Below are 14,675 nucleotides of genomic sequence, written 5' to 3'. Positions count from 1 at the left end.
CTAATGAGTGTCAGGGGGTATCTTGTGGTTCTCATCTGCATTTCCCTAATGATTAGTCATGTTGAGCATTTGTTCATGTGCTTATTGACCATTTGTATATCTTCTTTGGAGAGAGGACTATTCAAGTCCTTTGCCCATTTTTTTTGTTTCGTTTTGGCCATGCTGCACGGCATGTGGGATCTTAGTTCCTCGACCAGGGGTCAAACCCGTGCCCCCTGCAGTGGAAGCTCAGAGTCCTAACCACTGGACCTCCAGGGAGTTCCCTCCTTTGCCAGTCTTTTAAAAAATATTTATTTATTTATTATTTATTTATTTTGGCTGCGCCAGGTCTTAGTTGCAGCACGCGAGATCTTCATTGTGACATGGGGGATCTTTAGTTGTGGCATGGGAATTCTTGTGTACTTCTTACTTGTGGCCTGCGGACTCTTAGTTGCGATATGCATGCGGGATCTAGTTCCCAGACCAGGGATCGAACCCCAGGCCCCCTGCATTGGGAGCACGGAGTCTTACCCACTGGACCACCGGGGAAGTCTCCCTTTGCCCATTTTTTTTTTGTGTGTGTGTGGTACGCGGGCCTCTCACTGTTGTGGCCTCTCACTGTTGTGGCCTCTCCCGTCGCGGAGCACAGGCTCCGGACGCGCAGGCTCAGCGGCCATGGCTCACGGGCCCAGCCGCTCCGCGGCATGCGGGATCCTCCCAGACCGGGGCACGAACCTGTGTCCGCTGCATCGGCAGGCGGACTCTCTACCACTGCGCCACCAGGGAAGCCCTCCCTTTGCCCATTTTTGAATTGAGTTGCTTGTTGGTTTTTTTTTTCTGGTTGAGTTTTACGGGTTCTCTATATATCCTGGATATTAGTCCCTTATCAGATATATGATTTGCAAATATTTTCTCTCATGTCGTGGGTTGTCTTTTTACTCTGTTGATGGTGTCTTTTGATGCATTTTTAAATGTTCGTGAAGTCCGGTTTGTCTATTTTTGTTGTTGTTGCCTGTGCCTTCGGTGTCATATCCAAGAAATCATTACCTTCGTGACGTTACCAGTGTCGTGAAGCTTTTGCCCTGTGTTTCCTTCTAAGAGTTTTATAGTTTTACGTTGTACACTTAGGTCTGATCCATTTTGAGTTGACTTTTGTATATGCTGTTAAGTAATTACGGGTCCGACTCCATCCTTCTGCATGTGGATGTCTTTCCCAGCACCATTCCCTCTCCACGTTGAATGGTCCTGGCATCCTGTGTAAAATCACCTGCCCGTGGACGTGAGGTTTATTCTTGGGCTCTCTGTTCGGCTCCCTTGGTCTATGTGTCTATCTTGAGGGCAGGTGCACACTGATTACTGTACTTCTGCAGAAAGTTTTGAAATCAGGAAGTGTGTCCTCCAGCTTTGTTGTTTTCCAGGATTGTTTTGGCTATTCAGGGTCCCTTGAGATCTTATAGGAATTTTAGAATGATTTTTCTGTTTATGTAAATAAAATGTCCTTACGATTTTGGTAGAGATTGCATTGAATCTGTAGATCGCTGTGGGTGGTAGTGACATCTTAGCAACATGAAATCTTCCAACTCATGATCATGGGATGTGTGTCCATTTATTTATGTTTTCTTTAATTTCTTTCAGCAGTCTTTTATAGTCTTCACTGTGTAATTCTTTCACCTTCTCGGTTAAGCTAATTCCTAAAAATTTTATTCTTTGCGAAGCTTTTGTAAAAGAAAATTTTTAGTAATTTTCTTTTCAGATTTTCTTTTTCTTTAGTTTTCACTAGTTTGATTATGATTGGTTTAGGTATGGCTTTCTTTCGGTTTATCTTCTTTAGGGTTTTCTTGCTTCTTGAATCTGTAAGTTTATATCTTTTGCCCAGCTTGGAATGTTTTTCAGCCTTTTATTTCCTCAATTTTTCAGCACCATCTTCTTTCTCTTCTCCTTCTGGTGCTCCGGTCACATGAATGTTAGACTTTTTGTTTATGTCCCCCAGGTATCTGAGGGTCTTTTCATTTTTAAAATTTAATTTTTCTCTTTGTAGTTCAAATTGAATAATGTCTGTTGATCTCTCTTCAAGTTCACTGAATCTTTCCATTCTGCTGTTAAGTCTATACAGTGAGTTTATTGTGCTTACTTTATTTTTCAGTTCTGAAATTTCAAGTTGGGTTTTCTTGATATCTTTTCTTTCTTTTATGAGATGTTCTATTTTTAGCATTTGTTTGAAGAACGTTCGTGATTGCTTCTTGAGAGTATTTGCATAATAAACATCATATTTGTCAGATAATTCCAACATCTTTGCCATTTTGGCACTGGTATCTGTTGATTCTCTTTTCCTCTGTGAATTGAATTTTTGTGGTTTTCATATGCTGAAGAATTTTTAAACTGTATCCCAGATGTGTGAGACCCTGGGTCTTATTTAAACACTATGGAGACAGGTACTTATGTTTTATCAGGCAGCCCACCTAGGTAGATTCAAGCAGTAAGTTCCAACCTGCTTCCGTGAGTGGTAGTTCCCACCGTCAACTCAGTTCAGAGCCTTTGTGGTTTTCTTCTGAACTGTCCCAGGTGTGCATCACGTAATGACAGCTTGTGATCTGGGTGTGCATGGTCTGTGTGTCCCCAGAGTTTGTGTGCTAATTAGAAACAAATCCATGCATGTATGAGTGGGGCTGAGCCCTGGCGTAAAAAAAGACATTTTATGGGATCACTTGCCCGAGCTGCTGTCTATCCATGATGGCCCGGTGCTTTCTGCGCCACCGCTTTTTTGATCCTCTGGGCAGAAACTTGGGCCTCTAGTTACCCTGCTCTGCTTGAACTATGTTTGGGTCCACATCCAGGCCCACGTAGTGGGAGGAGAGAGAGGGGAAAACGCAGTGGGAGTTGACCCCGCCCTCTTGGTCTGAGAGCAGCTCCTGTGATGGGGAAGAAGTTTTCCTTCCTCAGAACACTGACCCGCCCCCGCCCGTGCACCCGCTGCAGCCAGTTCTGCCACAGAATTGCCTGGACCTGGCACCTGAGAGGATGGAGGGGAAGAGGAACAGAGGGATTTCCACGCTCACTCTGAGCAGTAGGAACCCCCTTTTCACTCCTCCAGCCGGAAGTGAAACTTTTCTCCTGGATCTCTGTCTGCGCCACTTACTGCCTTCTGGATTTCGGACTGTATGAAGTTGAGGCTGGATGACACTGGAAGAGAAGACGGTTGTGAACTCAGTGCTGGGTCAGCAGGACTTCAGAGTTTGGTGTCTCCCAGTTGCACTTGGTGCTGTTCACTTCTCCATCCTTAACTAGCTGTGCTGTTATTCTCCTCAGGCTCAGTGCTATATTCAGCTGCAGAGACGGGTACAGTGTGTCTGCTCCATCTCAGCTGGGACTGGAAGCCTCTGTTCACCGTGCTGGCCCCAAGGACGTCCTCCAGCCCGGGTCCTGCTCTGGCTGCCTTGTTAGCTCAGGGGTCTCAGTGGGCACCCCGCCCACATACTTCTTTTGCTACTTATGTGGTGAATTAGCTCAATTTTTTTTCTGTCAAATTACCTCAGAGTATTTTCTAATTTCCCTTGTAGTTTCTTCTATGAATATTTATGAGTGTGATGTCTAATTTCCACATATGTTTTGAATTTTCCAAATTCCCTCCTTGATTGATTTCTGATTTTATTCCATTGTGGTTGGAGAACATACTTTGTATTATATTATCTCAGTCCTTTTACATTTACACAGCCTTGACTTATGGCCTAGCATATGGTCCTTCCTGGCACGCATTCCATGTGCACTTGAGAAGCCTGTATACCTGGCTGCTGTGGGTGGGGTGTTCTGTAGACGTCTAGTTGGTCTATGGTGTTCAGTCCTCTGTTTCCTCGTTGATCTTCTGCCTGCTTACTCCAGCCATTATGAAAAACGAGAGGAATAAAGTCTCCAGCTATGACTGTTGTCTGTCTGGTTCTCCTTTCTAGACTGCCAATTTTTGCTGACTCTCTTGTAGGTAGCATAGAGTTGAGTCATATTCTTTTTTAAATCAATTCTGTCAATCTCTACCTTTTAATTAGAGAGTTTAATTCACGTACATTTAAAGTAAGTCCTGATAAGACTTCTGACATTTTGCTCTTTCTATGTGGTGTCTCTTTTCTTTGTCAGTTCCTCCACCACTGCCTTGTTTTGTTAGATATTTTCTAGTATTCCATGTAAATTCCCATTTCTTTTACTGTATGTTAAAAAAAATTGGTGTGGGGCTTGCAATTAACGTCTTAACTAAAATAACCTAGTTTAACTGAACAGTAAGGGAATTTCGATAGTATCCAAAAACTTTGTTCCAACATAGCTATCTCCTTCCTACCTTTGTGCTGCAGATGACATACAGATTACATCTTTATACATTGTAAATGCATCAACAGTTTTATCATTATTGCTTTATGTGGTTTTCTTTTAAATAGAACAGAAGAGTTTAAAACCAAAATGCGTTTACACTGTCTTTTGTTTACCTGTATAGTTGTCTTCAGCAGTGGCTTTTTTTTTTTTTTTTTTTGCTTTACGCGGGCCTCTCACTGTTGTGGCCTCTCCCTTTGCAGAGCACAGGCTCTGGACGCACAGGCTCAGCGGCCATGGCTCACGGGCCCAGACGCTCCGCGGCATGTGGGATCTTCCCGGATCGGGGCACGAACCCGTGTCCCCTGCATCGGCAGGCGGACTCTCAACCACTGCGCCACCAGGGAAGCCCCAGCAGTGGCTTTTATTTCTTTATGTGAATTCAAGTTTTTATTTAGTGATCTTCATTTGAGCCTGAGCGGCTCTTTCTAGTATTTCTTGAAGGGCAGACATGCTAGCAGTAAGTTCTCTGGTTTTGTTTCTCTGGAAAATGTCCTACTTTCTCCTTCATTTTGTGAAGGATGGTTTCACCAGGTAGAGAATTCCTGGTTGACAGTGTTTCAGCACCTTGAATACGTCATCCCACTGTCTTCTAGCCTCCATGGTTTCTTCTTTCTTTTTTTTTCAGTTTTCTTTTTTGTTATGTGGACCATTCTTTTTAAAAAGTCTTTATTGAATTTGTTACAATATTGCTTCTGTTTCACGTTTTGGTTTTTTGGCCGCGAGGCATGCATGTGGGATCTTAGCTCCCCGACCAGGGATCGAACCCACACCCCCGCACCAGAAGGCGAAATGCTAACCACTGGACCTGCAGCGAAGCCCCTGGCCTCCACAGTTTCTGACGAGAAGTCAACTGTTAATCCTACTGAGTGTCCATCCGGTCGCCGGAACTGATTTCTCTTGCTACTTTCAATATTCTTTGTTTTTTGCTTTTGACAATAAGATTCTGATGCATCTAGGTGTGGAGCTCTTTGAATTTATCTCCTTGTAGTTTATTGAGCTTCTTGGAGAGAGATGAATGTTTTTCATTAAACTTGGGTAACTTTTGGCCATTATTTCTTCCAATAATCTTTCTGCCCCATTCTCTCTCTCCATCCAGGATTCCCACAATGCATAAGTTGGTACACTTGAGAGCAACCAACAGGTCTCTGAGGCTCTGTTCACTTTTACTGCTTTTCTTTCTTTTCCTCAACTTAGACCATACTAATTGATCTGTCTCCAAATCTGCTGATTGTCTCTTCTACCAACTCAAATTTAGCTTTTCTACTTTTCAATTATGGAATTTCCCCTTGTGTCTTTAAAAATTTTTGTTCTCTCTCTTTATTGGTGCCCTGTCTTTGGTGAGATACTGTTCTCTTAACTGTCATATTAATTCTTTAGACATGATTTCCCTTAGTTATTTGTACATATAAAAGCTGATTTTGTCTTTGTCTGATGTATTAGGGTTCTCCAAGGAAACAGAATCATTAGAAGATATATAGCTGGATGGATAGCTCGATTGTTAGGGCTTAGTTTCTCTGATTGTGGAGGCTGGCAAGTCCAAAATCCACAGGTTAGGCTGGCAGGCTGAACCCAGGGCCAGGGGATGCTGCACTTGAGTCTCCAAGCAGTCTGGCTGGCAGAATTCCCTCCTCACTGGGGGACATCAGTCATTTTTTGTTAAGGCCTCCAAATGATTGGATGAGGCCTTCACGTGACCTCCATAATATGGAGGATAGTCTGCTTTACTCAACTTCTAGTGATTTAGATGTTAACCACATCTACAAAATACCCTCACAGAAACAGCTAGAGTAATATTTGACTGAAATCCTGTGTACTGTGGCCCGGCCAAACTGACATAAAATTAACCATCTTTCTTCCCGTTTCTCTCTCTCTTTCTAGGGCTCCGTTTAAGCATCACTGGTGCCCTTGATCATACCCTGCTGGTCTCCGAAACTGTTCATTTTCCTTCATTCTTTTTTTCCCCCTGTTCCTCACACATGATCATCTCAATTGACGTATCTTCAAGTTTGCTGGTTCTTCGGCACACTCAAATTCATTTAATGTACTTTTCAACCACGGAATTTCCATTTTCTTTTTGAAATAATTTTTTTCTTTACTGGTATTCTCTATTTGGTGAGAACCATTTTGTCATATTGATTCCTTAGACATAATTTCATTTAGTTCTTTGAACATGATTTATGAAAACTGCCTTATCTAGTATGTTTAACATCTGGGCCTACTCAGAGATAGTACCTATTAGTTGATTAAAAAATAATAATAAATTTACACACACACACACACACACACACACACACATTTATTTATTTATTTATTGTTGGCTGCGTTGGGTCTTCGTTGCTGTGTGTGGGCTTTCTCTAGTTTCAGCGAGCAGGGGCTACTGTTTGTTGCCGCGTGTGGACTTCTCATTGTGGTGGCTTCTCTTGTTGCGGAGCACGGGCTCTAGGCACGCAGGCTCCAGTAGTTGTGGCTCGTGGGCTCTAGAGCGCAGGCTTAGTAGTTGTGGCACACGGGCTAAGTTGCTCTGCTGCATGTGGGATCTTCCCGGACCAGGCCTCAAACCCACGTCCCCTGCATTGGCAGGCAGATTCTTAACCACTGCACCATGAGGGAAGTCCCCTATTAGTTGATTTTTTAAAACGTTCCCCAGTTTCTGGGTCATACTTTGTTTCTTTGCATGTCTCCTAATTTTCTGTCCAAAAGTAGACATTTTATTTTTTCTCTTTTTTTGGGGGGGTCGTGCTGTGTGGCATCTTAGTTCCCTGACCAGAGATTGAACCCATGCCCCCTGCACTGGAAGTGTGGAGTCTTAACCACTGGACCACCAAGGAAGTCCCCAAAGTGGACATTTTAAATAATCTAATGTGGTGACTCAAGAAATCAGTTTCCTACTCCCCAGACTTTCTGCTGTTGCTGTTGTTGGTTGCTCTTGCTGCTGTGGTTAGTGACTTTCCTGAACTAATTCTGTAAAGTCTGAGCTCCCTGTTGTGTGTGGGTTGTGAAGTCTCTGTGCTCTTAGCTTGTTACTCAACTAATGATTAGACAGATTTCCTTGAAAACCATGATCCAGTAAGTCATCTACCCTTTACCCAAAGGCTCTTCAGTATCCCAGCAGGTTACAGCTCTGCCTTGGCCTTTACTTCCTGCTTCCACAAGGCCTCACGGTTAACCAAAAATGAGAAAATAGGATGTTCTCAGTTATTTCCTATGCATGCACACAGACCTGCACATGTGCATGGACTTCTGTGTCCCCAGAAGTATGTCAGAGCACTTAGGAGTATTCATGGGCGTTTTATTCTGCAGATCTTCCTTTTTTTCCCCCACTTTATGTGTGTATGTATTTTAATTGAAGTATAGTTGATTTACAATGTTGTGTTAATAACTGCTGTACAGCAAAGTGTTTCAGTTATACATAACACATACATATTCTTTTTTATATATTCTTTTCCATTATGGTTTATCATACGACACTGAATGTAGTTCTCTGTGCTGTACAGTAGGACCACGTTGTTTATCCGTTCTGTATATAGAAGCTTACATCTGCTCACCCCAACCTCCCACTCCATCCCTCCCCCAGCCCGTCCCCCTTGGCAAACAGCAGTCTGTTCTCTATGTCCATGAGTCTGTTTCTGTTTCATAGATAGGTTCATTTGTGTCATATTTTAGATTCCACATATAGGTGATAACATATGGTATTTGTCTTTCTCTTTCTGACCTACTTCACTTAGTATGATCATCTCTAGTTGCATCCGTGTTGCTGCAGACCGCATTACTTCATCCTCTTTATGGCTGAGTAGTATTCCATTGTACAGATGTACCACATCTTCTTTTCTGTTCATCTGTCAGTGGACCTTTTGGTTGTTTCTGTGTCTTGGCTATTGTAACTAGTGCTGCAGTGAATGTTGGGGTGCATGTATATTTTCAAATTATAGTTTTCTCTGGACATATGCCCAGGAGGGGGATTGCTGGATCCCATGGCAACTCTATTTTTAGTTTTGTGAGGAACCTCCATACTTTTTTCCATAGTGGCTGCACCAATTTACATTCCCACCAACAGTGCAGAGGGGTTCCCTTTACCTCACACCCTCTCCAGCATTTGTTATTGTAGACTTTTTAATGATGGCCGTTCTGACCGGTGTGAGGTGGTACCTCATTGTAGTTTTGATTTGCGTTTCTCTAATCATTAGCAATGTTGAACATCTTTTCATGTGCCTATTGGCCGTCTGTATTTCTTCTTTGGAGAAATGTCTATTTAGGTCTTCTGCCCATTTTTGCAATTGGGTGGTTTTTTTGTTGTTGAGTTGTATGAACTGTTTGTAACTTTTAGAAATTAAGCCCTTGTCGGTTGCATCACGTGCAAATATTTTCTCCCATTCTGTAGGTTGTGTTTTCATTTCGTTTATCGTTTTCTTTGCTGTGCAAAAGCTTGTAAGTTTGATTAGGTCTCATTTGTTTATTTTTGTTTTTATTTCTATTGCCTTGGGAGATTAACCTAAGAAAACAATAATACGATTTATGTCAGAGAATGTTTTGCCTGTGATCTCTTCTAGGAGTTTTATGGTGTCATGTCTTATGTTGAAGTCTTTAAGCCATTTTGAGTTTATATTTGTGCATGGTGTGAGAGTGTGTTCTGATTTCACTGATTACATGCGGTTGTCCAACTTTCCCTGCACCACGTGCTGAAGAGCCTGTCTTTTTCCCATTGTATATTCTTGCCTTCTTTGTCGAAGATTAATTGACCTTAGGTGTGTGGGTTTATTTCTGGGCTCTCTATTCTGTTCCATTGATCCATATGTCTGTTTTTATGCCAGTACCATGCTGTTTTGATTACTGTAGCTTTGTAATATTGTCTGAAGTCTGGGAGGGGTATGGCTTTTGCTTTGTTCCTTTTCTTCAGGATTGCTTTGGCAATTCTGGGTCTTTTATGGTTCCGTATGAATTTTAGAATTGCTCATTCTAGGGCTTCCCTGGTGGCACAGTGGTTGAGAGTCTGCCTGCCGATGCAGGGGACGCGGGTTCGTGCCCCGGTCAGGGAAGATCCCACATGCCGCGGAGCGGCTAGGCCCATGAACCATGGCCACTGAACCTGCGCGTCCGGAGCCTGTGCTCCGCAATGGGAGAGGCCACAACAGTGAGAGGCCCACATACCACAAAAAAAAAAAAAAAAAGCAGTAGAATTGCTCATTCTAGTTCTGTGAAAAATGTTATGGGTAATTTGATAGGGATCACATTAAATCTGTAGATTGCTTTGGGTAGTATGGCCATTTTAACAATAGAATTCTTCCAATCCAAGAGCATGGGATATCTTTACATTTCTTTGAATCAGCTCCAATTTCCTTTATTAATGTTTTATAGTTTTCAGTGTATAAGTCTTTCACCTCCTTGGTCAGGTTTATTCCTAAGTATTTTATTTTGGGGGGTGCAGTTTTAAAAGGTATTGTTGGACTTCCCTGGCAGCCCAGTGGTTACAACTCCATGCTTCCACTGAAGGGGGCACGGGTTCAACCCCTTGTTGGGGAACTAAGATCCTGCATGCCAGATGGCGCAGCCAAAAAAAAAAAAGTATTGTTTATTTAAATTCCCTTTCTGATATTTCACTGCTGGTGTACAGAAATGTGACCCATTTCTGTGTGTTAATGTTGCATCTTGCTACCTTGCTGAATTCGTTTATCAGTTCTAGAAGTTTTTGTGTGGAGTCTTTAGGGTTTTCTATATATAGTGTCATATCATCTTCATATAATGACAATTTTACCTCTTCCCTTCCAACTTGTTTACATTTTATTTCTTTTTCTTGTCTGATGGCTGTGGCTAGGACTCCAATCCTATGTTAAATAGAAGAGGTGAGACTGGGCATCCTTGTTTTGTTCCAGATTTTTAGCGGGAGAGCTTTCAGCTTTTCACCATTGAGCATTATGTTGGCTATGGGTTTGTCATAAATAGCTTTTATTATATTGAGATATGCTCCTTCTATATACCCACTTTGGTAAGAATTTTTATCATGAATGGATTTGAATCTTGTTAAATGCTTTTTCTGCATCTGTCGAGATGATCATGTGGTTTTTGTTTATGTGGTGTATCGCAATGATTTCCATTACGTTGAACCATCCTTGTGAACTTGCGATGAATCACACTTGGTCATGGTGTATGATCTTTTTTATGTGTTGTTGGATTCGGTTTGCTAATATTTTGAGAATTTTTGCATCTATATTCTTCAGAGATACTGGCCTGTAACTTTCCTTTTTGGTGGTGTCTTTGTCTGGTTTTGTTATCAGGGTGATGGTGGCTTCATAGCATGTCTTTGGAAGTGTTCCCTCCTCTTCCATTTTTTTGGCAAGAGTTTTAGAAGGATCGGAGTAAGTTCTTTTTTGCATGTTTGGTAGAATTCACCTGTGAGGCCATCTGGTCCTGGACTTGTGTTTGTAGGGAGTTTTTTAAAATTACAGATTCTATTTCACTTCTAGTGATCAGTCTGTTCAAATTATCTATTTCTTCCTAATACAGTTTTGGTGGGCTGTATGTTTCTAGAAACTTGTCAATTTCTTCTCGGTTGTTGAATTTGTTGGTATACACTTGTTCATAGTAGTTTCCCTTACAGTTTTTTATATTTCTGTGGCATCAGTTGTTATGTTTCCTTTTTCATTTCTTATTTTATTTGGGTTCTCTCTCTTTTCTTCTTGGTGAGCCTGGCCAGAGGTTTGTCCATCGTGTTTATCCTTCCAAAGAACCAACTCTTAGTTTTATTGATTTATTTCTATTTTTTTAATCTCTATTTTATTTCTTTCTTCTCTGATCTTTATTATTTCCTTCCTTCTGCTGAATTTAGGTTTTGCTTGTTCTTCTTTTTCTAATTATTTTAAGTGGTAGGTTAGGTTGTTTGAGATTTTTCTTGTTTATAGAGGAAGACCTGTACTGTTATGAACTTCCCTGTAACAACTGCTTTTGCTGCATCCCATAGCTTTTGATGGTTCTGTTTTCTTTTTTCTTTTTTGATTTTGTATGGTTGTATTTTCATTTTTTCAAGGTATTTTTAAATTTCCTCTTTGATTTCATCGTTAACCCATTGGTTTTTTAGTAGCAGGTTGTTATCGTTTTTTTTCCCATTTCTTTTTTTTTCTAATGTCTGATCTTATTTGTTAGAACATCTCATTTAAAAAAAAATTTGGTTAGTTTCATGTTAGATAATGAATAGTTTCTCAGTTTTATTTCTTTTAAAAAATTTTTATTTTATTTATTTGGCTGCATCAGGTCTTGGTTGTGGCATGCGGGATCTTTGTTGCAGCGCACGGGCTTCTCTCTAGTGGCATGCGGGCTCTCTAATCGTGGCGCATGGGCTGCAGAATGCACAGGCTCGGTAGCTGTGGTGTGTGGGCTCTCTAGTTGTGGCGCACAGGCTCCAGAGCATGTGGGCTTAGTAGTTGTGGTGTGTGGGCTTAGTTGCTCTGTGGCATGTGGGACCTTAGTTCCCCAACCAGGGATTGAACCTGCATCTCCTGCATTGGAAGGCGGATTCTTTACCACTGCGCCACCAGTGGTAACTGATGTCCTAGAACATCTCATTTTTTTAAAAATAAATTTATTTATTTACTTTATTTTTGGCTGTGTTGGGTCTGCATTGCTGCGCACAGGCTTTCTCTAGTTGTGTTGAGCAGGGGCTACTCTTTGTTGCAGTGTGTGCGCGGGCTTCTCATTGCAGTGGCTTCTCTTGTTGCAGAGCACAGGCTCTAGGCATGCGGGCTTCAGTAGTTATGGCACGTGGGCTCAGTAGTTGTGGCTCGCGGGCTCTAGAGCACAGGCTCAGTAGTTGTGGAGCATGGGCTTAGTTGCTCCGCGGCACGTGGGATCTTCCTGGACCAGGGCTCAAACCCGTGTCCCCTGCATTGGCAGGCGGATTCTTAACCACTGCACCACCAGGGAAGTCCGAACATCTCATTTTTGACTGGACTCAGAGGTAGAAGCTCTCAGAGAGGACAGCCTCCACCTCTTGACAATCTGTTCCCGGCATTTTTCTTTGGCCTTCTTCATTCTCTTGGCCAAGAGTTTAGCATATTCTGCAGTCTCTGCCTTAGTTTTCCTAGAAAGTTGTTTCTTCAGAGCAATACACCGACATTTGTGTTGCAGAAGACATGTAGTAAAAAGACACTGAATCTTGTGTGCTTTGGTTCTAGATTTCTTACCTTTGTTTAGGGGGTTTCTCACAGCATACTGGTGGACATCATCTTCTTTAGAGAGACTGAAAAGCTTATGGATTCTGCTAGCTCTTTTTATTGATTGATTGATTGATTGATTTTTTATTTTTTGGCTGTGTTGGGTCTTTATTGCTGCACGCAGGCTTTCTCTAGTTGTGGCGAGCGGGGGCTACTCTTCGTTGTGGTGCGCGGGCTTCTCATTGAGGTGGCTTCGCTTGTTGTGGAGCACGGGCTCTAGGCGCATGGGCTTCAGTAGTTGTAGCACGTGGGCTCTATAGTTGTGGCTTGCGGGCCCTGGAGCACAGGCTCAGTAGTTGTGGTGCCCGGGCTTAGTTGCTCCGTGGCATGTGGGATCTTCCTGGCCCAGGGCTCGAACCTGTGTCCCATGCATTGGCGGGCGGATTCTTTTTTTTTTTTTTTTTTTTTTTGCGGTACGTGGGCCTCTCACCATTGTGGCCTCTCCCGTTGCGGAGCACAGGCTCCAGACGCGCAGGCTCAGCGGCCATGGCTCACGGGCCCAGCTGCTCCGCAGCATGTGGGATCCTCCTAGACCAGGGCACAAACCCGCGTCCCCTGCATCGGCAGGCGGACTCCCAACCACTGTGCCACCAGGGAAGCCCCAGGCAGGCGGATTCTTAACCACTGAGCCACCAGGGAAGGCCCTCCGCTAGCTCTTTTGGGTCCCAGGCGATGAGGCACAGTAGTATCAGTGAGTCCAGTAATACTTTTCTCCCTTTTTTTTTACGAAGACCAAATTGAGACCACTCAGATTGGCATCCACAGTGCAACCCCATACAGATTTGTGAATTCTTTCTCCAGTCCTCCTTGGTCTGTAACAGGACTATCCCTCATTCAGCAGCAGGTGTCCACGGCCGTGGGTCCAGACACCCTGCTTCATGGGGAAACCCTGCTTGTCGTTCCCACCACTGATTTGGATCACATGACCCTTCCATTCTTCACCCAGAGTGTCAGCAGCAACTTCTTCGGCCGTACGATTCTCATAAATGGTACGAAGTTTTCATTCATCATCCACTTCAATGAGTTTCTGGCAGCCAATGGCCAGGAAAGAAATGTTCAGCTTCATCCTTAAGTGACCAGCTGCATCCAAGGCACCACGTAAAAGAGCTCTCATTTTTTCTTCTGTGGTTAATTTCTAGTTTCATGCCATTGTGGTCAGAAAAGATACTTGATATAATTTCTCTACTCTGAAATTTGTTGAGGCTTATTTTGTGCCCTAGTATGTGGTCAGTCCTATATAATGTGCCATGTGCCCTTGAAAGGAATGTATATTCTGGTTGTTTTGGGTGTAATGTCAGTTAAGTCTTACTGTTCTATTGTATCACTTGGGATCTCTCTTGCCTTACTGATTCTCTGTCTAGAGGCTCTGAGTGGGGTGTTAATGTCTCCTACTACTACTACTATTATTGTATTCCTGTCAGTTTCTCTCTTTATGTCTGTTATTTGTTTTACGTATTTGAGTGCTCCTATATAAGGAGCATATATGTTGAGAAGTGTAATATCCTCCCCTTGTATTGATCCTTTTATCATTATATAGTGTCCTTCTTTATCTTTCTTTATGGCTTTTGTTTTGAAGTCTATTTTGTCTGATATGAGTATTGCGACCCCCACTTTCTTGTCATTTGTTTGCACGAAATATCTTTTTCCATCCCCTTACTTTCAATCTGTGTGTGTCCTTTGCCCTAAAGTGGGCCTCCTGTAGGCAGCATATTGTAGGCTCTTTTTTTTTTTTTTTTAATCCAATCTGTCACTCTGTGTCTTTTGACTGGAGCATTTAGTCCATTGACATTTTAAGGTAATTATTGACAACTTTTTGTTTCTCCTTTTGTGGTTTGATGATTTTTGTTTGGCCATGCCACGCGGCTTGAGGGATCTTAGTTCCCCTACCAGGGATTGAACCCGGGCCCTTGGCAGTGAGAGCTCGGAGTCCTAAACACTGGACCGCCAGGGAATTCCCCGATGATTTTCTCTTGAATTATACTTATGTCCTCTTCTTTTTGGTTTTTGTGAGTCTACTGTATGTTTTTGATTTGTGGTTGCCCTGGTTTTCGAGTATGTTAACCCCTTCCTATATCTGCTTGCCCTAGACTGGGAGTCATATGGGCTCAAACACATCCTAGGAAATGAAAGAAAGGTCTA

General features: G+C 42.6%; 1 pseudogene across 1 annotated transcript; it reads right to left on the bottom strand.

Moving 5' to 3' along the window:
• Positions 1 to 12,258: 12,258 nt before the first annotated feature.
• LOC308606003 (small ribosomal subunit protein eS6-like) lies at positions 12,259 to 13,643 on the bottom strand (annotated as a pseudogene). Its single transcript has 2 exons — positions 13,162 to 13,643; positions 12,259 to 12,583 (listed from the first exon to the last, which is right to left on the bottom strand). The product of its transcript is annotated as a small ribosomal subunit protein eS6-like (transcript).
• Positions 13,644 to 14,675: the final 1,032 nt, after the last annotated feature.

This window comes from Mesoplodon bidens (assembly GCF_964165515.1).
Source record: "Mesoplodon bidens genome assembly, chromosome: 18".
In the NCBI taxonomy this organism is placed as follows: domain Eukaryota; kingdom Metazoa; phylum Chordata; class Mammalia; order Artiodactyla; family Ziphiidae; genus Mesoplodon; species Mesoplodon bidens.
This window is presented reverse-complemented; position numbering and strand designations above follow the sequence as displayed.